Source organism: Cetorhinus maximus, chromosome 26 (genome assembly GCF_964194155.1).
Source record: "Cetorhinus maximus chromosome 26, sCetMax3.hap1.1, whole genome shotgun sequence".
NCBI classification, from domain to species: Eukaryota; Metazoa; Chordata; class Chondrichthyes; order Lamniformes; family Cetorhinidae; genus Cetorhinus; species Cetorhinus maximus.
Genome location: NC_135904.1, coordinates 29,117,314 through 29,143,373, shown reverse-complemented (window position 1 = coordinate 29,143,373; position 26,060 = coordinate 29,117,314). Strand labels below are relative to the sequence as shown.

Sequence of the window (26,060 nt, the reverse complement as noted above, 5' to 3'; positions counted from 1 at the left end):
TTGATTCTCTTCAAATTAAATTTATGTTCCATAATCACGTGTATAGTTTAGTTTTCTCTGCTGAATTAAAGAACTTTATCACCCCCACATGACATCCCAAAACACTGCATGGCCAATGCATGAGCTTGCAAAGTGCAGCCATGGTTATGTAGACAAATACAGTAGCCATTCTGAGCACTACAAAGCCCTACAAACAGCAAATTAAGTGAATGACTGATTTGGTCTGTTTTTGGTGGTGTTGGTTGATAGATGAACGTTGGCCAGGGCACTGGGAGTACTGCCTGCTCTTATTTGAATAGTGTCATGGGATCTTGCACCTCTACCTGAACAAGCAGCCAGGTCTTCAGTTTAATGTTTCATCCAAAGGACAACAGTCTAACAATACAGCACTCCCTCAGTACTGCAGTAAAATGTCCACCTGGATTATGTGCTTGGGTCAAAAACAAAAAATGCTGGAAAAACTCAGCAGACCTGACAGCAACTGTGGAGAGAAAGACAGTTAACGTTTCAAGTCCGTATGACTCTTCTTCAAAGCTTTTGCCTTTATCTTATGTGCTTGGGTGCTCGCTAGCTCCTGAACTCATGAACCTTCTGACTCAGGTGACAGCACCACTAACTAGCCAAGCAGACGTTGTAATTTGCGTAATGTTATTGTGCTTAAATGTGAGGTCAGTGTCAGTTGTTGGCCAGATAGTAGCACTCTTGCCTCTGGCTCAAAAGATCACACTCCATAAACCCATAATCTAGGCTGACTCTCCAGTGAAGTACTGAGGGAATGCGACACTGTCGGCGATGCTGTCTTTTGGTTTAAACCAAGTCCTCCCTCTCGGGTGACACTATTTGGAGAAGAGCAGTGGAACTTCTCACAGTGGCCTGGCCAATAATACCCCTCAATCAATGCAAACAGAGGACCTGGCCATTCATTTTATTGCTGCCAGGGGGACCTTGCTGTGTATAAATTGGTTGCTGCATTGCCTACATTAAAACAGTGACTGCACTTCAAAAGCACTTAATTGGCTGTAACCCATTGTCACAGACGCTGTGTAAATGCAAATCTTACTTATTTTTACACACTGTACCATTAAACCTATAGTTTGCTTGCATTGTAAAATAGCAGCGACTTTTTAACCCCTTTGAATCAGACAAGGGACAGGAAGGGTTAATTGTTAGACTCAGTCGCTTCCTTTGTCACTGGCTGCATGTGTATTCAGAAGCCCTCAGCCTGGCACTAAACTGAATCTAAACTGATAACTGATTGCTGTTTATTTTCCTTTGTATGTTGCGTTTTTCTTTCAATGAATGCTGATTATTTTACAGCCATGTTAACATTTTTATTGAGTCGCATCTTTTGTTGTGTGGTAGGTTTGTAGAACGCCGTAAAGAAATGTATTGATTGAACACAAAGCAGTCAGCGTAAAATGAAGTAGAGCTTATTACTAGGGTGCAGTCTATTCAAACTTAATGTGGGTTTTGATGGTGATGGAGACTCCAGACAAGGGAGAGACTATTGGATAGCTCAGTAACTGACACATTGACCAGGGAAGTCTTGTGAGTATGCTGATCTCAGCCTGGTGACTAAATGGATGTTGGCTTCAGTAGAAGGGAAAATGTTGCAGGGCTGCCTAGCTCTGATAAATATCCATCAACAATAGTTTATAACATTGTAGATTTATTTCACAGAAACAGTCTAAACAAAATAATTGGCAGCGAGCCACATAAGGAGATAGGACAGGCGACCAAACGCTTGGTCAAAGGAGTAGGTTTTCACGGAGAAAATAAAAGGCAGAGCAGCTTAAAGAGGAAATTCTAAAGCTTGGGGATTGACAGCTGAAGGCACGGCTGCCAATGGTATTTGGGAAGGAAGCAGGGGATAGACAAGAGGCCAGAGTTAGAGGAACCCTGGGATCTCGAAGGGTTGTAGGGCTTGACTGTTCTGAATGCACATACATCGATGCTGAAAGTGGTATTCCCATTCACAATCGAGGTTCACAAATGGCCAGTGGCTGTTTAGGCAGCCAGCTCTACCTTGGTCACCACCTCACCATCTGTAGCCCAACAAGTCTTCAGGAAGGAAGGAGATAGTAAAGAAAACGGGGACAACAAATTAGGAGAAAATGAGGGTGTTGCATGTCAATTTATTTGCACAGATGGTTGTGTTTAGTGCTACATCAGTGTTGATTAATCTAGCTGGAGTGTTTGGTTTTGCATCCATCTTCAATGGCAGCATTAGTGCAATACAGAAAAAAATATGAGGCATAGGGTGAATGATGTACTTTCCCAAAGCTGCAATAAATCAAACGGGTAAGAAGGAAATTTCAGCTGAGTTCATGTGTCACCATCAGGGAGATTTTCATGATTTGAGTCCTCTTCACTCAATGGTTAGAAACAGGTGCTGAGTTCACTCAATGGGAAATAGAGATTGTTCTGTTTTCATGCAGCGTTTCAAGGTCACCCAAGTATCATAACTGCGCAGTACCCTGTGCAGATTTCGATATGTGCAGGGAGCAGCCCAGTGGGGCACGTGGGGAAAGTGCCCTGTTTACGTGAAATTTAAAAGGTTAGTGACGACTAACAACTAAAGGGAGGGGCTGGTGAAGTGAAGGCAAACTGAACGCAGTGGCCTAAGTCTGCGGGGAAATTTCGACCCACCCCGCACCTGACTTTCTTTTCGCAAGAAGCGTTTGTACCATTGACCACTCCAGTGCAACGTTACTTATAGGTCAACACTACAATGTGAAAAGAACGAACTTGCATTTATATAGCACCTTTCACAACCTCAGGCCATCCTAAAGTGCTTTACAGCCAATGAATTACTATTTTTTGAAGTGTAGTCACCATTGTAATGTAGGAAATGTAGCAGCTAATTTGCATACAGCATACTCCTACAAACAGTAATGTGATAATGACCAGATAACCTGTTTTTGTGATGTTGATTGAGGGATAAGCATTGGCCAGGACACCTGGGCGAACTCCCCAGCTCTTTGAATAGAGCCATATTTTATGATGGAGGTGCACACAACGTACAAAATGTTGGAAGATCTCGTGCAAAGGATCTCTACACAGATTTTCATCCGGCTTGCTTGATTCATTGGGCAATCTGTATTGTAAAATATCCCACTGTGTCTAACGGAATCTCTCCCATTTGGACAGCTCTGAATCAGAGGAATCAGCCCTATTATTCCTCCAATTTAACACAACAAAAATTTGCATTTACATAGCACCTTTAATATAGTAAAACATCCCAAGGCACTTCACAAAATAACATTATCAAACAAAATTTGACACCGAGCCACATAAGGAGATATTAAGACAGATGACTAAAAAATTTGGTTAAAAAGCTAAGCATAAGGAGCATCTGAAAGGAGGGGAGAGAGTTTGAGGGAAGGCATTCCATAACTTAGGCCCAGTCAGCGGAAAGAATAGCCACCAATGGTGAAGCGATTAAAATCGGGGATGTGCAGGAGGCCAGAATTGGTGGAGGGCAGAGAACTCAGAGGGTTGTAGGGCTGGAGGAGGTCACAGAAATAGGGAGGGGTGAGGGCCATGGAGAAATTTGAAACCAAGGGTGAGGATTTTAAAATGGAGGTTTTACCAGACTAGGAACCAGTGCAGTTCAGGAAGCACAGTATAGCGTTTGTTCTTGTGTTCTGCCAGTATCATCAATTTACCCACTGAAACTTGGATGAAGAGTTTGACTGAAATGAAACTGGAAGAGATGCCATTGACCGTGAGAGATGAACAGGTGCAGAAAGCAGAGAGGATGCCAGGAACAGGAGGGCACTAATAGCTCTACATTGGTTTCGCTCATGTATTGTTAGGAGCATGAATGTGACATTTAGCTGCAAATTTGCTTTATCCACTTGCGGCCAAAGCTCCAGTGCTCCGAGATAATTGGAGCTGTATATAAATTGCTGAGGTTAATTAGAGGTCAGTAAATTGCTTGAAAGCCATAGGCTACAGATCAGCAGAAACATTCGTGTTGCCAACTCTGGTCAGGCATATTCCTGGAGGTTTAAACACATGACCTCCTACCTTGAATCGTCCCCATCCTCCCACCATTGGTTACCCAACACATCCATTCTTGTGGTGCAGCAGTCAGTAAAGGGAATCGAACCCTTCATTATCCCAATGAATGATTCTTGCCTGACGGTGAGACAACCATTTTTCCCATATATCCAATATTTTTACAACTACAGTGGTAAACAAAAGCATTCAAAGAATTTTTTTTTAAATTTCTGAATGCAGCAGTGGTTTCTTTACTAATTCCTGGAGACTCCAGGACAATCCTGGAGAGTTGTCAACTCTTAAGAACCAGGAATATTTTTTTTTTGGTTTGCAAATTGTGTATCTGTAGCAAAGTCTGACATCTTGGAGATAACTGGTCTCGATGACACAAATCATCAGTGTTATCCAGTGGTAAAGTATTTGATAAGGACAGGACCCCAGACCTGCAGCAATGTGGTTGACTCTTAACTGCTGTCTGAAGTGGCCTAGCAAGCTATTTAGTTGTACCAAACTGCTACAGATACCAGATAGGCTGCAGCAGTTCACCACCAACTTCTCAAGGGCAATTAGGGATGGGCAACAAATGCTGGCCTAGCCAGTGGTGCCCACGTCCTATGAAAGAATTTAAAAAAATGAGTTCATAAAACAAGTGGGTTTGGTGGTGGAAACAGAAAGGACTGAAGAGCTTAGAAAGAGGCAGGAAGGGGATAGGATTATTGAACCAAGTTACCTTTACTGATCTTAAGATTTCCTATACCTCCACCTAGCAGAATAATCACCTGCATTTGACCATCAGAGTTGGATCGTGGATGGCTATCGGCAGCAAGGAGCAGGCTACAGACAATCCTGTCATGTTTTTCATATGAAAGCACATGCTAATGGATTATAATTATGAGGAAAGAATGAATATGCCGGGGCCCTTTACTCCAGAAAAGAGAAGGCTGAGGGGTGACTTGATAGAGGTCTTTCACCCTAATAAACCCTATCATAATTTTAATGTGGAGTGGGGAGCCCAAAATCAAGAATCACAAATAGAAGATGGTCGCTGATACATCCAATAGAAAATTCAGAAGAAAATTCTTTATCTAAAGAGCAGTTAGAATGCAGAACTACCACCAACATCCTGGGGGTTACCGTTCATCAGATACTGAACTGGACCATTCATATAAATACTGTGGCTACAAGAGCAGGTCAGAGACTAGGAATCTTGTAGTGGGTAACTCACCTCCTGACTCCCCAAAGCCTGTCCACCAACTACAAGACACAAGTCAGGTGTGTGATGGAATACTCCCCACTTGTCTGGATGAATGCAGCTCCAACACTCAAGAAGCTCACTTGACTGGCACCCCATCCACCACCTTAACCATTCACTCCCTCCATCATCAACGAGCAGTGGCATCAGTGTGTACCATCTACAAGATGCACTGCAGCAACTCACCAAGGCTTCTTCAACAGCACCTTCCAAGCCCACCTAGAAGGACAAGGGCAGCAGAAGCATGGGAACACCATCGCCTACAAGTTCCCCTCCAAGCCACACACCATTCTGACTTGGAAATATATCGCCGTTCCTTCACTGTCGCTGGGACAAAATCCTGAACCTCCCTCCCTAACAGCACTGTGGGTGTACCTACACCACATGGACTGCAGTGATTCAAGAAGGCGGCTCACCATCATCTTCTTAAGGACAATTACAGGGGGGCAGTGAACCCTGGTCTAGCCAGTGGCGCCCACAAAGAACAACAAAAGCAGATGGAGTTATGGGAGTGAATAGCACAGAAGCATTTAAGGGGAAAGCTAGATCAGTACATGAGGGAGAAAAGAATAGAAGGATTTGTTCATAGGTGAAGCAGGATGGGAGGAAATTTTTGTGGACTATAAGCACTGGCATAGACTGGTTGGGCTGAATGGCCTCTTTCTGTGCTCTAAATCCTGTGTAATTCTACGATAGACTGTAGAACACATGAGTGAGTGATCCTGTTCTAATGATCTATGTGGATGTTTTATATAAGGTGCTCCTGGGGAGGTACTTGCCTGCCAGTCACACATATTGAGATTGCCTTATGTGCGGGAGTTGTTGGCGAAACTCCTTGACAATAAGTGTTTGGAAAATCAGCTCTGTAGGGTGAATCTTGAGATTCAATGCACAAAAGAACAATACAATATGGATTCCAGCAACAGTGAAAGCTCAGTCTTGTTGGGAGAATTGTTCCTGTCTCCCTTGCTGCTACTGCATAACTTTAATGATATTAAGCTACCTATTATAGTAGGCCCCAGCATTGGTTTAGGGATCCATTCATATTTCTGAGCCAGAGGTTATGGGTTCAAGCCTCACTCCAGAGAATTGACCACATAATTCAGGCTGTCGGTTTATTGCAATGCTGAGAGAGTGCTGCACCCTCGGAGGTACCATCTTTCAGATGAGACGTTAAACTGAAGCCCCATCTGCGCTCTCAGATGGATGTAAAAGATCCCTCGGGACTACTTAAAGGAGTGGATGCTGGATCTCCTGGCCACTATTTACCTGCAGGACAGATAGAAAAGCAGTATAGCATTTAAATGGAGAGATTGCAGAACTCGGTGGCACAGAGGGATCTGGGTGTCCTGGTACATAAGTTACAAAAAGTTAGTATGCAGGTGCAGCAAGTGATTAGGAAGGCAAATGAAATGTTGGCATTTATTGCAGGGAATGGAATATAAAAGTAGGAAAGTTTTACTGCAGCTGTACAGGGTCTTGGTGAGACCAGGTGTGGAGTACTGTGTGCAGTTTTGGTCTCCTTATTTGAAAAAAGATATAATTGTGTTAGAAGCAGTTCAGAGGAGGTTCACTCGATTAATTGCTGGGATGAATTGCTTATCTTATGAAGAAAGTTTGAACAGGTTAGATCGAAACCCATTTGAGTTTAGAAGAATGAGACATGATCTTATTGAAACATATAGGGTCCTGAGGGAATTTGACAGAGTGGATTCTGGGAGGATGTTTCAACCTGTGGGGATAGACTAGAACCAGGGAACAAAGTTCAAGAACAAGAGGTCTACCATTTAAGACAGAGATGAGAAATGTTTTTTTTTCCCTCTGAGAGCAGTGGAGGCCTAGTCATTGAATTTATTCAAGGCAGAGTGGGACAGAATTTTAATAGACAAGTGAGTCAAGGGTTATGGGGGGTCAGGCAGGCGAGTGTACTTGAGACCACAACCAGATCAGCCATGATCTCATTGAATGATGGAGTAGGCTTGAAGGGCCGAATAGCCTACTCCTACTCCTACTCTTGAGCCCTATGTTCCTGTGTTCAACCAATCTAATTAAACAGATTAACTGATCATTTAACTCAATGACATTTTTGGGAGCTTGCTGTGTACAAATTGGCTGCCTTGTTTTTCTGCATATAACAGTGGTTATTCTTCAAAAGTACTTCATTGGCTGTGTGGTGCTTTTGGTTGTGTATAGTGCTAGATAAATGCAAGCCCCTTTCAGTAACCTAAAATTGCGAACCGTTTAGGGTAGTTTTTCTTATCCCTCATCCACCACCAGTCAGTATATATTGCAAGATATTTGACATGTGCTAGCAGCAGGAATGGTCCCTCACTCAAGACGAGAACTCTGAAAATCTTCCCCTTAAAAGCTTAATTTATGTGCTCCGGTCTTTACCTACTTGACAATGATCGAGAGAAATAGTTTCATTCAAACGTAGTTTTTTACCCTAACCCTTGGCCTGATTGTAGTGTATGAATGCTTGTGTTTGAGAGGCTTGTTTTGCTGACTCGAGGAATTTGAATGTTTTTCTGAGACAACAGAGTGCCTCATCTCACAAGCAATGTGTATTCCAAACTCTCACTGCACTGGGAGAGCAGAAAATAATTGCAACTATGTTGTCAGCCGGTCGTTCCAAAAATTGACATCTTTTCATCTTTTGTTTAGAACTTTTCCTGTGGTGAAAATAAATGTGCAACAACTTGAGGATCTGTAGAGAGTCGCTCTTGGGACTTGAAGGCCAGGACAGGAAGAGATAAAGGGCTGTCAATGAAAGGTTAGTACCAGAAAATATTCCACACCTGCTTTAACTTCTGCCTGTACTGAGCCTCTTTTATTGGATTGTACCGTTTCACTGCTAGTTGTAAACTGAATTATGTGTCGGTGTGTTCCCATTCCCCCAGATCTCCATTAGCAATGATTTAAAACCTAGAAAGTATAAAAGCAATATATTGTGGGAATAAAAACAAAGTGCTGGAAAAACTCAGCAGGCCCGGCAGCATCTGTGGTGAGAGAAACAGAGCTAACGTAATGATTCCGAAGGAGAGTGATATTGCACTCAAAACATTACCATTCTTTCTCTCGCTCCACTGATGCTCCCAGACCATTGTCGATATGAGTGGAATGTCCGTCATCTTAGGGTGGTAGCTCGTTCAAAATAAGTAGATTAACACTAGCATTAACTTGGCAGAACTGTTCATCCCCTGATGTCATTAGCAACAATTTGTGGTTAAAACAAGGATTGCAGCAATTTGTCAGTAAACATAAAGGTATTAGAACGGCAAAGTGCAGTGCCATTGTTGGGACAGGACCTTTTCTCCTCTAAGTTCACAATTACAGCCATGCTGAGGAGCAAGGCGTTTGGGAGTGGACATGGGAGGAAATCTCGACCAAGGCTATGTCCCCCTGCCCATTAGCTGGTTGAACAGCGATGTTAGCCGATCATTGAGTGAAGCCTTATTTCGCAGTGATGTCTGTACAGCGAAAGGGAAGGGAGAACTGTAAAGAGAAATTGGCCTCTGGCTGGTGTGATGGGTGCTGACTCTGTTCTGCTTAATCTCAAAAGGAAGCTGGACCAGTTTTTGACTGGGGCAGAGATTGCATCATACAGAAGGTCATGTAATGTCCTGGATTGGCTTCCATCACCCGAGGAGGGTTGGAGAGGAATTATCCGGAGTATTTTGCCCCTTACTAGCATTGAGTTTTTCTCTCTTTTTATACTTCTCCCATAGCTTTGCGGGTGAGGAGAGTTAGAAAGTGTCTCATCACAAAGCTTGAGTCCAAGAATGTGGGGCAGGCTTGATAGATCATCTGGTCTTTTCCTTCCTGTCATTTTCCTATGTTGACATATCAAGCACTCGAAAATAAAAATGACAAAGAACAACTCTGCCCGAGGCTATTAAACTTGTGTTCTTCATGGGAGGCACTTAGTTAAGCCTCATTTGTGGGCCAGACCCTTAGCCAACTTAAGGCTATCATTATCTGATTGGATTCATGAAACCAAAAACAGCCTTAGTTAATAAACTGTAACAAGCAACAAGTTCCAATGTGCATTTTGCCTTTACCCAACAATGGAGCGCATTGACACTGGTTAGTTTATTTTTGTTTTTTCGAAGGCACAGTTTATTCTTTCTACTGGATATTACGCTAGGACATGGGAATGGATTCCAGTTTTGGATGCCTTCCAGTTCATCATTGCTGGTCTCTGCTAGTCCTAAAATCAGCATGTTTAAACTTCCTGTCACACACAAACCACACTTTATTGCTTCTGAGGGCTGTGACAATTCCATTTTTGTCTGCAAGTTGACATTTTCCCTTGTGAAAATGAAAAGGCTAATGACGCAGAAAATGCCTTGAAACTGGCACAGGCCTGGAAGTCGGGTGACCTTTTCCCCAGTGTCCCTGTGTATGTTTCAGAAAATGTGCTTGTGCTGTAAGGGACTGTGGTAAAATTTCAGGCTGCTATATTGACAACTAATAATTTTCAGCGTCCAACTAAGGTGTTAGATTTTCCTCATCACTCCACACCCGTACAGAAAGCCAGATACTGCTAGGAAATTGCAGCAAATGGGTTAGCCCTGTAGGCAGTTGTCTAATGAAGCACATTAAATAGACATGGCCACCCAGGAAGCTAAACCTCCCAGGGCTCAAAAACTTGGCTGTGTGAAACAATACAGGTCATTTAATTGCCAGTGATTGTATAATGCTCCCATCGACATGGAATGTGATACAAGATGTACATTATTAAAAACTTACGATGGGGCATTTTGGTGAAATATGCGGTATGTGAAGGAGCGTATTTCACAGGTAAATTTTCTGCTTTTGTATGGCCATTGCACCATTTGAAGTTGCAAATATTCAGGACCCTTTCTCACTTTATGTTTCAATTATATTAAGCTAATAGCAGACGAAAGAGATCAAGCAACTCTTTTGTTTCCCCCCCCTCTCCCGACCCTTTAAAAAAGAGGCTGCATTTATAAAGAGCTTTTCACAGCCTCAGAATATTTCAAAACACTTTACAGCCCATGAAGTAATTTTGAAGTGTAGTCACTGTTGTTTAATGTAAGAAACATGGCCAATAAACACTCAGCAAGCTTCCACAAATAGCAATGTGATAATGGCCAGATAACTTTGTTGTTTTTGATGATGTTGATTAAATATTGGCCAGGACACCAGGCTAACTCCCCTGCCCTTCTTCAGAAGAATGCCATGGGATCTTTTATGTCCACCAAACAGCGCCTCAGATTAATATCTCCTCATCTGAGAGACAGCATCTCTGACAGTGCAGTGCTCCCTCGGTACTGCACTGGAGCGTCAGCAGGGATTTTCATGCTCAAGCCCTAGAGTGGGACTTGAACCCAAAGCCTTGTGACTCTGAGGCACATGTGCTACCAACTGAACCATCGCTGACACTAGCGACCAGAATCAACCCTCCAGGATTGTCCTTGTGTCTCCAGGAAGTTTAATTTTCTGAACACTGCTGTGAGCAGCACCCAGGAGAAAAATCACATGGGGCATTATAAACAAATACCATAGACCGCAGCGTATAAGTTGACCTGGTGCATAAGACAACGCAATTTTTCAGCACCATAATTCACGTTTAGGCCTATTCTTGGCATATGAGTCAACACCCCATTTTTTTTAGATAATAAATCATGTTAAGGGCTATACTTGCATTAGGAATCAGCCTCAACTTTTCAGCTCCGAAAGACATGTTTAGGGTTATACTCACCTGATAAGTCAGCGCTTGGGATCAAGCAGGCCATAAGGGTCGTGTTGCCAAGGAGATGTGCAGGAGTTTAAGACATGCCCACGCAGAGCAGACCGCGCATGGCGACTGACGAACAGAAATTTTTTTTCCCCCATTTCAAAATGGCAACCACCAACATCAACACCGGCAATTTATGTTTTACGCTCAGTGTATAATTCGACCCCCATTTTTGGAAGGATTTTTTCGTAGCAAAGTCGACCTGTGGTATGTGCTTTTGTTTTTCATTTTCTTTGCACACTTTTTGTTTATAAAGTGTTTATAAACTATCGGAGCTGGGAAAAGAGACTGTTTGACTTGGCGGAGCATTTGAAAACGAGAAGTTTTGTGATTGAAGTCTCCAGAAATATGATCAAGCTGAGCTGACAACCTTAATCGGGACTCTAAAACACGGCAGTGTGCTGATTTACCTCACTATGAGCGTTGTTTCAATATTTGTTTACTTGATGTTTTTATTAATCTCCCCAGTCTACCAACATTATCCTCTAGCACCTAACTAAGGGATTTATGGCTGTGCATAAATAAAGCCGCTTTTACTTTCCATGGATCCCATCAGTTTGGCTTTGAAGATAGAGACCAATAGCAAGGAAGTTGTCCCAAACCTTTGTAAATAACTGGTTATGCCTCACCTAAAGAATTTTATTCAATTCTGTGTGTAACACTTTGGGAAGAATATAAAAGCCTTGGAGAGGGTGCAGAAGAGATTCACTAGCATAGTATCCAAGAAAGGAACTTAGGACTTAGGAGCAGAAAAAGGCCCTTGAGCCCTTCGAGCCTGCTCTGTCATTCAAGAAGGTCATGACTGATCTGGTTGTGGTCTTACCTCCACTCTCCTGTCTGCCACCCATAACCCTTGCCTCCCTTGTCTGTTGAAAATCTACCTAACTGAGTATTTAATAATCCAAGCTTTCTGGAGATGTAAATGCCACAGACTAGCGACCCTTTGAGAGAAAAAATTCTCCTCATCTCTGTTTTAAATGGAAAACTTCTTATTCTAAACTGTGTCCTCTATTTCTAATCTCCTCCACAAGAGGAAACATCCTCCTGTTATCCACCCTATACATGTTTCAATAAGGTCGCCTCTCATTCTTCTAAATTCCAATGGCAACAGGCCAAACCTGTTCAACCTTTCTTCATAAGAAAAGCCCTTCATCCCATGAATGAATCGAGTGAACCACCTTTGAACTGCTTCTATACCCTTTTTCAAATAAAGAAACTAAAACTGTACTCTAGGTGTGGTCTCACCAAGGCCCTGTACAGCTGCAGTAAAGTTTCCTTCTTTTATATTCCATTCCCCTTGTATTAAAAGCCAACATTCCATTTGCCTTCCTAATCACTTGTTGTACCTGTATACTAACTTTTTTGACTCATGCACCAGGACACCCAGATTCCTCTACCACCGAGTTCTGCATGCTCTTTCCATTTAAATAGTACATTGCTTTTCTGTTCTTCCTGCCAAAGTGGACACACATTTTCCCACATTATACGCCATCTGCCAAATTTTTTACCTATTCACTTAACCAATCTATGTCCCTTAATTTGCAGACTCCCTACCTCTTCTTGACAACTTACTTTCCTGCCTATCTTGATGTTATTTGCAAATTTAGCTACCATATATTCAGTCCCTTTTTCCAAGTTATTGATATAGACTGTAAATAGTTGAAGCCTCAGCACTGATCCCTGTGGCACTCTACTTGTCACAGCTTGCCAACTTAAAAAAAAACCACATTTATCCCTATTCTCTGCTTTCTGTTAATTAATTTATCCTTTATCCATAATATTTGCTCGTACACCATGTGACTTATCTTTTGCAGCAACCTTTGATGTGACACCTCATCAAATGCCTTTTGGAAATCCAAGTACACCACATCTACATGATGAATTCTAGCAATTTCCCTGTGACAGATATGAAGCTAACTGGGCCATAGTTTCCTGCTTTCTGTCTCCCTCCTTTCTTGAATAAAGGTGTTACATTTCCCATTTTCCAATCCACTGGGACCCTTCAAAAATCTAAGGAATTTTGGAAGATTACAACCACTACAGCCATCACTACTATCTCTGCAGCCACTTCTTTTGAGACCCGAGGATGAAGGCCATTTGATTCTGGGGACTTGTCAGCCTTTAGGTCTAGTAGTTTTCCCAACGCCTTTTCGGTGGTGATGGCGATTGCTTTAATTTCTCCCTTCCCTTTCACCTCTTGATGTTCAAGTATCTTTGGGAAGTTTTCTCAAGTGAAGACAAACTCAAAATACCTGTTCAAAGCCTCTGTCATTTCCTTGTTTCCCATTATCAATTCACCAGACTCACTCTCTAGGGGACCAACACTAGCTTTAGTTACTCTTATCCTATTCAAATACTTGTAGAAACTATTACTACCTGTTTTATATTACTAGCTAGCTTATCTCATACTCTACTTTTTCCTTTTCTTTTAGTCATCCTTTGCTGGTTCTTAAAATCTGACCAATCTTCTGACCTCCTACTAATCTTTGCGAATTTGTGCAGTGTTGCTTACAATGTCATACAATCCTCAATTTCTTATTTAACCTCAGATGATGCACCCTTCTTAAAGAATCTTTCTTTCTCTTTGGGATAAATCTCTGCTGAGAGTTATTCAATATCTCCTTAAAAGTCTGCCTTTGCATCTCTAATGCCCTACCTTTTAACCCAGTTTCTTAGTTCGCTTTAGCCGGCTCTGCCTTCATACCCTTATGGTTACCATTACTTAGTTTTAAAACAATAGTCTTAGACCCACACTTTTCCCCTGAATGTGAAATTATATCATGTTATGATTGCTGTCATCTGGAGGCTCCTTTAGCATGAGGTTATTGATTAATCCTTTCTCATTGCTCACTACCAGGTTCAGAATAGCCTGTTTCCTGGTTGGTTCTAGAACATACTGTTGTAAGAAATTGTCCTGAGTTCCTATGAATTCATTTTCCAGGTTGCCTTTGCCAATCTGATTCACCTGATCTACATGTAGATTAAAGCCACCCATGATTATTGCAGCACCTTTATTACATGGCCCAATTACTTCTTCCTTTACACTTTATCCTACAGTGTAACTATTGTTAGGGAGCCTATAAACTACTCCCGCTCTTAAATTTCCGATTTCTTATCTCTACCCACACTGATTCTACATTTTGCTGTTTCAAGCTAAGGTCATCTCTCACTACTGTACTAATGACATCCTTAATTAACAGAGCTACCCCACCATTTCTTCCTAGATTCCTATATTTTTGCAATGTCAAATACTCTTCAATATTCATGGTCACCTGCAACCGTGGTCGGGATTTTCCATGCCCGCCGGTGTCAGGTCATGTTCGTTGGCGTTAGTGGACGTTATGGCGCGATCGGTTTCACAACTGCGTGAAACCAGTTTATGATTGTCCACTCAGCCCGACAGTGACAGGCCACATTCTCCACCATCGGACGCCAGGAACCAAATTGTGATACATCAGCATATCATTATTAGGCCTGCCAGCCGGAATTGTTCCACCATGCTGGATCGTTTGCCCACCGTGTTTCACAACAGCACATAAGCAACGTGCACTTGGTGGGCTGCACTTCACTCGAGACTTGGAGGTTTGTTTGCCTACCTTGCTTCGGTCAGCACTCGCAGTCATCAGTGCCAGGCTTCACAGACAGCATCACATCACCTGCCGAATCAGCCATATGTGGGTGGATTTTCAATGGCTGCAGGAATAGGCCTTGCTTGGCGAAGGGGGAGAAGTGGCGTCAGACAAGGGAAGAGGCTGCAGGACGAGGGCTGTACTGGGAAAGGAGGGTATCCTAGGGTGTGTGTGAAAGCACATGTTGATCTGTGCAAGCGACCTCAAGATGGTGAGGGCTGAGGAGGCCGTCTGTAGAGGAGATGAGGCCAGATGGACATGTGAGGGTGTGTGCGTGAGAATGGGTGGTGATGTCCCTTGAGCTGGCAGTGAGTGAGATGCCCACGAATGTGTGATGTGTGCGACTGTGTGAGTTTAGAGTGATGAGATGGTTGCCATACCCTGGCTGCATGGATGAGATCATTCCTCCTCCATCTGCAATGGATGGCCAACCTCCTCTGTGCAGCATTAGCACTGACCACCACTGCCATCACCTGCCATGTTGGATTGGTGATGCCGCTTCCCATCCTGTGGCCAGAGCGGGGGTGGAGGACGTTATGGCAGGGCCTCCACAGCGGCAAAAAGGTGTTCCAGTGACGGGTCACTAAACCTGGGGGCTGCAGTCCTTTTGCCTTTCGTGGACATCTTCCCTGTCGTAGTCGTGGGCTGGAAACACTGAGATGCGTGCGCGCGGCTGGACTTTAAATATGGCGCCCGGTTTGATGAAGCGGCGAGGTGACGGCGTGGCGGGCGAATGAAAGCCCGCCCGCCCGCCAACAAAACGGTGTGTTTCTCTGGAATGCATAACTAATGCGGCGGGTTTGGGACGATATGACGTGAAAACCCGCCATTGCGGCCGCAATAACGCGTCATAAAACGTGTAAAACGTCATTTTTACCCGCCCGCTCCCGCACTCAGTCCAAACCTAAGATGATTCCGCCCCGTGCCTCTGTATCGGGGACTTCAAATCTATGGAGAGACTGAGGAAGCTGGGATTGTTCTCCATGGGGCTTAAGGTTAAGCAAAGGTGAGGTGTTTAAAATTTTGGAGGCTTTTGACAGAGCAAATAAGAATCAACTGTTTTCACTGGCTGAACAGTTGGCAGCCAGATGACGTAGATTTAAGATAATTGACAAAGGAACCAGAGGGAAACTGGAAACCATTTTTTACACAGCAAGTTGTGACGATCCCGAAAGTGCTGCCTAAAAAAGGTGGAGGAAGCAGATTCAGTTGCAACTTTCAAAAGGAAATTGGACATATATTTGAAAAGCAAAAGTTAGCGGGGCTACAGGGAAAGAGCAGTGGAGTGGGATTAATTTTATCACTCCTTCAAAAGGCTGGCACGGTGACAATGGACCAAATAGCGCCTTTCTGTGCTTTAAAATGCGCTGAGCTGTCACCTTATTTAAATGGGCAATCTGATATGGAATGGTGTCAAAGGTCTTTTGAACATGCGGGAATGGGCCTGATTCACTCATTTAGATTTCTCCTTAAGGGATTTCAGTTGATGTGAGAGGTGTGACCCGTTGCTTCTGAACTCATACTAACCGTTTCTTATGGCTGCAGTTTAATTGAGCATTGATGGTGTCCCGGAAAAGGCTTTTGAGCCTCTTTCCCACAGTGGCTGTTACGCCTGTAGGAAATTTAATGGGTTCATGTCTCACTCTGGTGTTGGATATAAGGGTGACATTAATTATTCTCCACTCTGCAAGTACCAATATTTATGGAAGTTCCTGATAATATTCGGGGTTAGATGTTATGAATTAGCCACCCAGAAGCAGAGATTCATGGCACAGGTGTGTATTGGGGATTGCTTCTAGACTTGACTGCACCAGTACTTTTCTAGCCAGCCCTCCCATCTTTCACACTCCATAAACCTGTGCTTATTGAAAATTCTCTTGCCCATATCCCAACCTTGCAGAAAATCCCATTCACTCACCTTTCCCTCACCACCACCATGCTTGCTAGAGCGCCTTTGGCTCCTGTTCTGCCCACGCCTCAACTTTAAAATTCTCGTCCTCGTTTTCAACTCCCTCCACGGTCTCACCCCTCCTACTTCTAACCTCCTCCAGCTCCCTCACACTCCGAGATCTCTGTGCTGCTCCAATCCTGGTCTCTTGCGCATTCCCATTTTTCAGCGTTCAGTCATAACGCACCTTGAGACATTTTTACTATGTTATGTCAGAATGGAAGTTATTATTGTTGTTAATCCCTGGGGGCCCTGCACAGCATTCCATTTAAGAGGAGAAAAATCATGTTGATATCTGCATCTAATCGTGTGAAACCCTAACCCGACCATCAATGTTGCCCCCCTTGCCTCCTGGTGGCATATTTCTTATCTGGTAACTGGAGAGGTGAAATTCCTCCTGTTGACAATTTTGACACAAAACTGGGAAGATGTAGACAGTGGCATAGTGGTAATGTCACTGGACTAGTAATCTTGAGGCCCAGGGAATCTTAATGCTCCAGGGACATGGGTTCAAATCCCACCAATTAATAAATCTGGATTATCCGTAAAAACCTATCTGGTTCACTAATGTCCTTAAGGGAAGGAAATCTGACTGGTTATTCCAGACCCACAGCAATGTGGTTGACTCTGAACTGCTCTCTGACATAGCAAGCCTCTCCGTTCAAGGGAAGTTAGGGATGGGCAACAAATGCTGTCCTGGCCAGTGACACCCACATCCCATGAAGGGATAAAAAAAAAATGTTGTGCTCATGCAGATCTTTTGGGGTAAAATTATCAACGAGGAATGTCTAGGCCCCTTTCATTCTACAAATCTCTTCATTTGTGTGTTCAGCTTGCCTACAGAAGGTTTAGTTAATAAAAGGTTGTTTTGAATGTTTTAACTTGTTCTAGCTTGTTTTCCTGTGCTATGTTGATAATCAGGGCAAAGAGCAGCCACACCCAACTGAAAATTACGTTGTGTAATTTAGAGGATGTCTTGTTTTGTTCCTTAAAAAGTGATGTTTACCCAGGTAAAATGGTAATGATGAGTACGTGCTTTCTCAAAGTTACTGCGACTTATAATTTGCCCAGGAAGGAGTAGGTGGATGAATTCTCACAGCTGTTAGTCAGTATGAATTGGTGCAATAATATCATACCAACCACAAGATAAATTGAAGACACCCATGTCCTCAACAGTCATCCTCTTAAATTCCCATGGGGTCTGTCTGTTGCAATTCTAGTTGAATGTGAATGAGCACGATGTGATCATTTCCAAACCCACATTATCAATGTATAGACTCTGCCACCCAGTTCTCTAATAACCCTTCGGATTAGGAGCTGAGTGCTGGGATCAGTACCTCTTTGTTTCCTGTGTTTATTTACAGATTTGTTCGAAGAATTTCCAATTTGAACGGATTAACCGACTAATAAATAACTGACGCCTGGCTGGAGTTAATTTAGATGCGACCATAGGGTCAATGAATGAATAATTACACAGCAATTAACAGATACTCCTGTCTGCCTCATGTAATAAATTGTTCCGATCATATTTTATCTAATCACATGCCATTAGCAGTGCTTAATAGAAGCAGTTGGTTGTTAAGGCACACAATACTACAGCAGTAGAGACCATCCTGAAGCTCTTGAGCTAATTAGCTGTTGGTCCCATTTGCATTTCATGGGCCTAGAGGGTTTTAAAGGGCTGCATTACCAATGTTGCTCCATTAGTGGTTAAATCCCGAAACAGAGCACCAAGATCTGGTGGTATTAGCCACCTGAGACTTACCCAAATTTATGCTACATGGTTTCAGCTTCATACTAATTCTTGAGGATCTGTTGCAAATTCCCATGAAGGCAAAACTTGGGCACCCCCGCACTAGGACATTATCGTTGCATCTGTTTTCTAAATTAAGGACCGGCATCATTAATACGCATAGGGATAGTTAGAAATCCAAAACAGATAATGATAATTCAATCATTCTTCATCTTCCCCACCTCAAATAGAAATCTCCTTTTAAAATGTCAGAGAACAGGGTTTAACATTTGTCACAAGATTGTACTGTTAGTTATAGCACAGTTCACAAAAGAGCTGAACTCCAGAAGTGAGGTGAGAGTGACTGCCCTTGACATCAAGGCTGCATTTGACCGAGTGTGGCACCAAGGAGTCCTAGCAAAACTGGAGTCAATGGGAATCAGAGGGAAAACTCTCCACTGGTTGGAGTCATACCAAGCACAAAGGAAGATGGTTGTGGTTGTTGGAGGTCAGTCACCTCAGCTCCAGGACATCACTGCAGGAGTTCCTCAGGGTAGTGTCCTCGGCCCAACCATCTTCAGCTGCTTCATCAATGACCTTCCATCATGAGGTCAGAAGTGGGGATGTTCACTGATGACTGAACAATGTTCAGCACCATTCACGACTCCTCAGATGCTGAAGCAGTCCATGTCCAAATGCAGCAAGACCTGGACAATATCCAGTTTTGGGCTGATAAATGGCAAGTAATATTCGCGCCACACAAGTGCCAGGCAATGACCATCTCCAACAAGAGAGAATCTAACCATCGCCCCTTGAGGTTCAATGGCATTACCATCACTGAATCCCCGACTATCACCATCCTGGCATTACCGTTGACCAGAAACTGAACTGGACTAGGCATATAAATACTGTGGCTACAAGAGCAGGTCAGAGATTAGGAATCCTGCGCCAAGTGACTCACCTCCTGACACCTCAAAGCCTGTCCACCATCTACAAGGCACAAGTCAGGAGTGTGGTGGTATACTCCCTACTTGCCTGGATGAGTGCAGCTCCCACAACACTCAAGAAGCTTCACACCGTCCATGACAAAGCAGCCTACTGATTGGCACCACATAAACAAACAGTCACACCCTCCACCACCAATGCACAGTAGCAGCAGTGTGTACCATCTACAAGATGCACTGCAGGAATTCACCAAGACTCCTTAGGCAGCACCTTCCAAACCCATGACCACTACCATCTAGAAGGACAAGGGCAGGTAGATGGGAACACCACCACCTAGAAGTTCCTCTCCAAGTCGCTCACCATCCTGACTTGGAAATATATCGCCATTCCTTCACTGTCACTGGGTCAAAATCCTGGAACTCCCTCCCTAACAGCACTGTGGGTGTACTTACACCACAGGGGACTGCAGCGGTTCAAGAAGGCTGCTCACCACCACCTTCTCCAGGGCAATTAGGGTTGGGAAATAAATGCTGGCCTAGCCAGTGAAGCCCACATCCCATGAATGAATAAAAAAAAGTAACTGTTTCCCCATGGAGTTCAATTGCTGGAACTCCTTTAACAAGTTATGTGCAATTCACAGAATGATGGATATTTTGAGAAAATGGGCTAGAAATTCAGCCTTATGGTCCCATATTTTGGATGCTAATCCTCCAATATGGTGGTCAGGAAGCACATGCCCCAATGAGCCAGAATGTGTCGCCATATCACCCCCAACCCCTGCCATAATGGAAAAGGCCAAAAGATGGTCATGCAGTGTCCATGCTTGTAACAGGTGTATAGCCTTTACATATACAAATAAGGAGCCTAACATCTGTTTTGAGGCCCGCACTGCAAGATTGGTTTGCCCTGAGAAGCCAGCAACAACAACTTGTATTTATATGGCACCTTTAACATAATAAAATGCCCCAAGGCACTTCATGAGGCATTATAAAATAAAATACACCAAGTCACATTGAAAGAGATTAGGCCAGTGACCAAAGAGGTGAACTTTAAGGACCATCTTAAAGGAGGAAGAGAGGTTTAGGGAGGGAATTTCAGAGCTTGGAGCGTAGGCAGCTGAAGGCACAATGGTGGAACGATGAAAATCGTGGCTGCTCAAGAGGACAGAATTGGAGGAGCGCAGATATCTGAGAGTTGTGGGGCTGGAGGAGATTACGGAAATAGGGCGGGACAAGACCATAGAGGGAATTGGAAACAAGAATGCACTCAGGTAGTTAGGCATGCATACGGCCTATATTTGGTTAGATTGCCACCAGCAGGGTAATTGCTTACCTGTGTGCACCTCCCAACTCCACATTCAAAGGACATGGATCACTGAAGGACACTAAACCCCCACCCTGACCACTGCCTACGCCCACTCCCCGAGCCTCGATTGCCACTGCTATCCAGCTGCCCATTCACAATCAAACTGCTGTCTTCCCAGTCACACCCCTCTTCCTCACATACCAGACGGCCATGACAACGTGAGGAGCAGCCCATTCTTCAATCCCACTTCACCAGCGAGCTTGCCTTTAGCCTTTGCAGCTCATGGTCTTGATGGAAATGAGGCCTGAGGGACCACCCACTCCTGCGTACCCAATGAAGGGCAATAATTAGGCCATAGCCCAAACGGGGAGACCACGTGATTTAATTATAAACATTCAACCCATGAGATTGAACACAGCTTTTCCCCCTCCTTCCCAGGTTTGATCGAGGCCTTTAAGGTTATGAAAGGGTTTGACAGGGTTGACATGGAGAAGATATTTTTACTTGCAGTGAGACCAGAACTAGGGTCGATAACTCTTAAGATAAACATTACTAATCCAATAGGGTATTAGACCATAAGACATAGGAGCAGAAATTAGGCCATTCAGCCCATCGAGTCTGCTCCGCCATTCAATCATGGCTGATAAGTTTCTCAACCCCATTCTCCCGCCTTCTCCCCGTAACCTTTGATCCCCTTACCAATCAAGAACTTATCTATCTCGATCTTAAGTATTCAGGCGAACCTTCTTTGCCTAGAGAGTGATGAGAATGTGAAACTCATTACCACAAGGAGTATTTAAGGTGAACAGTATAAATGCATTTAAGGGGAAGCTAGTTAAAGGCATGAGGGAGAAAGGACTGGAAGCATTTGATGATGGGATGAGATGAAGAAGTTGGAAGGAGGCTTACATCAGCATAAACAACATAGACCAGTTGGACCAAATGGCTTGTTTTTGTGCTGTTAAATATTTTGTTACTTTGTATAGAAAATCAGATAAGTCACGTTGATCAATATCCCATTCTTTGCGAAGTTTGGCTGGGGTTTTGTAGGCAGCATTCTAATACTTCATCCAGACTCAGGTTTCACTGTAGAAGTTATTACTGCACAATATTTGGTGACCTCTCACCCCACCCCCTCCTGACATGAAGCAGAGATTAGAGATAATGTGAATCTGACTTTGCTCACAAATCTGGGAGCCAATTGATGATAATGACAGAAGAGTTTTGATTATGTGACATTCAGCCCAATGTGGTGTATACCTTAGATAAAGTCAAGTAGATCACAATGCCGAGAGCTAAGAACGTTTTGTAATTAGCGGCTTGAAGTGACCACCACCTTTCAATGAGGATTATGAGCTACAGAGAGGCCGGGTCCACTATCTGCTGGCTAATGATTCCCCTCTACCTTTTATGGCCTTGGTCCCTTCGGTCATCAAAATATCCAAGTTGTCTAACTGACTACATTACAGATATAAACAGCATCCTGGAGTACACAGCACCCTGGAGTACCAGAACCCTGGTGTACACAGAATCCTGGCATATGCAGCACCCTGGAGTACACACAACCCTGGTGTACACAGAAGCCTGGGGAAAAATTTTCCCCTCGTCGGGGTGGGGAAGAGTGGGAGCGGGAGCGGGCAGGCTCCCAATCGGTGGCCCCATTTGGGGGTGCGCCGCCATTTTAAGTGGGCGGGCCAATTAAGGCCCGCCCAGCGTGATGTCCGCCAGGAAGCGCTGTGCGCTCCCTGTGTGGATGGGGCGGAAATTCCCTTAGCCAGGAGTGCGCCCTTTCACGCACGTGCGAGAAAGAGTGCACAGATCTACCTGAGTCAAAGTGCTGCCTCAGAGAGATCGGCTCCGTTTTGAAACTTTTAATGAAAGAGTTGAGAAATTTTCCCTGCCATGTCCCCTCATGTGACACTGTCATGTGAGCTGGGACATGTCCATCATTTTTATTGCAACCTTTCATTAAAATTTAAAAACCCTCATGAAACCTCATCCCGCCCGTGGATGAGGTTTCATGTTTTTTCACAAGCCCACCAACCTTTAGGTTGGACGGGCAGGTCCATTAATGAGTTCAATTGGTTTCTGAATGGTCTTAATCGGCTGCGTGCCCGCCAACCCGAAAATGTAAATGACGCAGAGACACGTCGGGACGCCCACCCAACATCATCTAGTGTCATTTTACACGTTGGCGAGTGGGCCCCTCCCCCCCACACGCTGATGGAAAAATTCTGCCCTTGGTGTACGCAGCTCCCTGGTGTACACAGCACTGTGGTGTACCAGTACCCTGGAGTACACAGTACCCTGGTGTACGCAGCTCCCTGGTGTACACAGCACTGTGGTGTACCAGTACCCTGGAGTACACAGCACCCTGGTGTACGCAGCACCCTGGTGTACGCAGCACTGTGGTGTACCAGTACCCTGGAGTACACAGCACTCTCGTGTACGCAGCACCCTGGTGTACGCAGCACTGTGGTGTACCAGTACCCTGGAGTACACAGTACCCTGGAGTACGCAGCACCCTGGTGTACGCAGCACTGTGGTGCACCAGGGCCCATGTCAGGCATGCAGCTGGCCATTAAGTAAGTTACCGCAGAAGCATCTTCAAGTTGTCTCTTGCCATCATTGCTAATCATTGTTGGAAGGCTCCCAAAACCATAAAGAAGTTATCCCTGAGTCAGTTGTATCAAGTTGAGCTGGAACATATCTTATTGAAGCTGTTTTTTAACCCCTCATTTTCAAAGTGCTTTCATTCTCAGGATATTGGAATTTGAGTATTTGTACGCACCTGATGCCCATGCCTTTCTAGATGGTCATGGGTTTGGGCTGGTGTTGTTGCTGAAGGAGGAACCTTGGCAGAGTTACTGCAGTGCATTCTGTAGATTGCGCACACTGCAGCCACACTGTGGAGGGAGTGTGTGTTTAAGGTGGTGGAGGGTACCTTTACAAAATTTCCAAAAGTCAAAAGTTGATGTCTCAGACGTAACTACCTCTTGCCAGGAAGCATGGCATTGTTGAAGGTAGGATTGTCGATCTTGTGTGAAGCACGTTCTTTAACATAGAACGGACCATCTCTGAATGGTTAGGATGTAGACATCCCGTGGCACAGTTATGAGTCATTTCCATTTCCGTGTGACTCACCTTCTCTGACGTCCACTTGAGGCAAGCTGGCCAAGGTTGTTGAATTGGATAATATGCAGCTACCTTTTGTAGCCACTCTGCATTCCTATATAGCTCTGCTCAGACATTCAGAATGCTGCCAAACTCCAAAAGCAGAGAAGCCAAATCCAAGACAACTGTTTTACAGATCTGCAACTGAAAGGCAGCCAGTCCTTCAAATACACTGATGGGGGGAACCACTGTCTATTTCCAACTGGTAGCTTAGAGAAGGTCCACAAGGGGTGGCCACATGAAATGAATGAGGATCAATGTCAGGAGCTCTGTGAAGGACGCTTTAAATATACGAGGAACTTGCACAGCACCATGGGATCCACGGAAATAGGAAGGAGGCAGAATGGAAACTGTTCCCAGAGGCTGAAGAGTTGGTGACCAGGTTTAAGATTTAAGGTGATTGACAAAAGAAGCAGAGGTGACTTGAGGGAAAACTTCTTTATACAATGATTAGGATTTGGAATGCACTGCCTGATAGGGTGGTGGATACTGTAGTATAAAATCTGGCATAGAATGGGTTAACTTGGGACTGGGTACAATACCTCCCACAATATATTGTAAGGGAACACATGACCCAAGTCCAGAGAGCAGTCTTGTACTGGACAGAGACGTGTGTAGAGGCAAGCATGGAAACAGCTCGTAGCTTACACCTTATCCTGTATATATATTATATATATATATATATAGTTACAAGTAGTTAATAAACATTTACTGTTAAACTGTTCAGGACTCAGGACCTCTCATGAGACCTACCAAACTACACACAACATCTTATAACAGATACCAATTCAATATTAACATTTGAAAAGGAGTTGGATAAATACTTAAAGAAGAAAGACATTACAGGATATGGGGACGGGGACTAACCGGACTGCTCTTAGAAAGAGCCAGCACAGGCTCATTGGGCTGAATGGCCTCCTTCGGTGCGCTAATGTTCAATGTTTCCTCTGGCAATGAGCATTCAATCATCGTCAGCCTGGATGATTCGCTCAGATCCTGGGGCAAAGCTCGAGCCCACAATCTCTTATTTTCAGAGCGAGAGTGGTGCTAACAGAGCAATCCGATGTTCTACTATGCGTGAGTTTTGAGACTCCAGAGAGTACTGTTGACCTCTTTCAAGTTGATTATTTATTATTGTGAACCACCTCTGGTCTCCAGTGCTCATTTGAATACGCCCCAACCAAAATAAACAGATTTCTGTTTCCAACTGCTGAGCAGACCCTTGGAGCTGCAAGAGCAACATTTCATCATTGACGTTGCTTGTGAAGCAATCCATCCCACCGATGCAAATGCCAAGTTACAAAATGTTATTATTTTCGTGGTGCCAGAGAAGGTTAATGACTGCATCAACAGACACGTTTCATAATCTTGGTCCAGCATTTTCTCTGCCTGTCTCGTTCCTCTTACAAGGCTCCTGGATTCAATCATGGAAATTTTCCAATTTATTTACAGTGTTTTTCTCTCATTGAGAGAGCAAAACAATCACTTCCGTTTCTCACCATTACCTCAGCACACTATACCTGATATCAATAACACGCCACCCATATTTTATATACATTCTCTTTTTCTCTCTCTCACTCTCTCACTCACTCTCTTCCCTCTCTCTCTCTCTCACTCGCCCTCTCTCTCTCGCCCTCGCTCTCTGCTCTCTTCTCTCTCTCTCGCTTTCTTCTCTCTCACTCGCTCTCTTCTCTCTCTCTCTCTCTCTCTCTCCACTGTATCAGGAAAAACAGAGTCATGGCAATAATAACCACCCTGCCTGCCTGCCTATGCCTCTCCCCTATATCTAGATATACTATTCATTGTACAATCTGTCTAGTTTAACCGACTGCACACAAAATTCTGATAATCTCGAACAAGGAAAGCAAATCAGAGTTAGAGAATCACAGAATCTATACAGTGCAGGAGGAGGCCATTCGGCCCATTGAGTCTGCACTGGCTCTCTCTTAATCACCCAGCCCCACTTCCCTGCCTTATCCCCATAGCCTTGCCGTTATTTCTTTTCTGTGAGAGCCTTTCCCTTACCAGAGAATGATTATTTATTTATAAAGGAAAAAATTGTAAAGCTGTAGAACAAGGGCAGAGGCGTTGGATTGGACAGCTCTTTCAAGGTACCGGGAACAGGCACAATGGAGGATTCTATGATTTGCCGGACATTTGACTGTCATAAGTGAATGACAATCAACTCAAAATATCTTTAAAAGTGCATTAGGAAGTGAGTAATTAGAGCCCAGGCTGGGAGATGTCCGGTAGTCCTCACTGTAGGGAGTGGAATTGAGGTGGGTGGGTGAGAGAGCATTGGGCTG

At 44.0% G+C, this 26,060-nt stretch overlaps 1 protein-coding gene across 3 annotated transcripts in view; it reads left to right on the top strand.

Annotated features, from left to right (window-relative positions):
• sema4ba (sema domain, immunoglobulin domain (Ig), transmembrane domain (TM) and short cytoplasmic domain, (semaphorin) 4Ba) overlaps positions 1 to 26,060 on the top strand; it is a 382,578-nt gene that overhangs the window by 178,612 nt on the left and 177,906 nt on the right. For 2 of the 3 annotated variants that reach the window (XM_078530415.1, XM_078530413.1), the window contains one exon: positions 7,922 to 8,030. The exons of the other annotated variant lie outside the window; for it this stretch is intronic. The gene's annotated coding sequence lies outside the window, so the exon portion shown is untranslated. The remainder of the gene's footprint in view (positions 1 to 7,921; positions 8,031 to 26,060) is intronic. 3 annotated transcript variants of the gene reach the window in all.